The following is a 1,168-nucleotide window of genomic DNA, read 5'->3' as shown; positions in this document are numbered from 1 at the left end:
CAGCTCTGAGCCTGCTTTCTTGTTGTCCCCACGACGGTGCACTGGCTTGAAATATAATCAGCCATCTCAGCTTGTGATATTTGTTGGTCCCCAAATCTGCAATTTTTAACAAGCAGCTTTTTTGAGAGTCCCCAGCTATTTGTCCTGAAAGATGACTCAGAAGAATCTGAAAAAAGTTTAACACTCACTTCAAGTTCATTGATTGTTAGTCTCAAAAGAAATTATTGTGCCTGAGTCTGCCTTTTTCCAAAACAAATGATCTGAGATATTAAGAGAAAGTAATGTGGGCCAATTGGCTGCACCATGATGGATGGAGAAGAGACTGAGGTTCTTTTAACAGTTACTCAATCAACACTTTTGGGACCAGCAGTCAGGAAGTAAAAAGACAAATTGTATTGGAAAAATCTGCTGTCAGGGGCCTTTCCAAAGTACTGAGAAGCAACGATGTTAGTCTAGAGACTAAGGTACGCCTGATCCAGTCCATGGTCTTCGCAATTACTTGCTATTCATCAGAGACCTGGAAAATGACTAAGGATGATGAAAGAACCGATGCTGTTGATTTGTGTTGCTGGAGAAGAGTCTTGAACATACCATGGACTGCAAAGAAAACAAATGGGACTGTCTTGGAGAGGATGAAACAAAATTTCTCCTTGGAGGCTAGGATTTTGCAACTCTGTCTCAAATACTTTGGGTATGTGTCCAGGAGGGACCAATCCTTGGAAAAGGACATCATGCTTACAAGGGCGGAGGGACAGTGCAGGAGAGGAAGACCCCGGACTAGATGGATTGATACAGTAACTATGGCAATGGGTTTGGTGTGTTGGAATTAGGGAGACTGGCTCATGACATGTCAGACTTTAGAGCAGCTGTACATAGAGTCACAATGAGTCACAGGCAACTTGATGGCACATAACAACAACGTTTTAACATGGTACCTGGCTGTTGTTGAAATGGCCTTTTCTAGGTGTTAACATTTTATCACTTGCTCATCTATATCAGTGGGTATTTTTTTAATTTTTCCTCTTTTTTATTAAATTTTATTCATTTTAATGAACATTTACAGAGATTTTGGGTTTCCATTCATTCATTGTTGCACTGTTTTCTCTACCCTCCTCCCCAGTTTGTTCTTCTTCCCCCCACCCCCCAGAAAGTCTGTTTTAATTGTCCA

Source organism: Elephantulus edwardii, unplaced genomic scaffold, assembly GCF_000299155.1.
Source record: "Elephantulus edwardii isolate Elephantulus edwardi_28Jun2011 unplaced genomic scaffold, EleEdw1.0 scaffold00822, whole genome shotgun sequence".
Lineage (NCBI taxonomy): Eukaryota > Metazoa > Chordata > Mammalia > Macroscelidea > Macroscelididae > Elephantulus > Elephantulus edwardii.
This window is presented reverse-complemented; position numbering follows the sequence as displayed.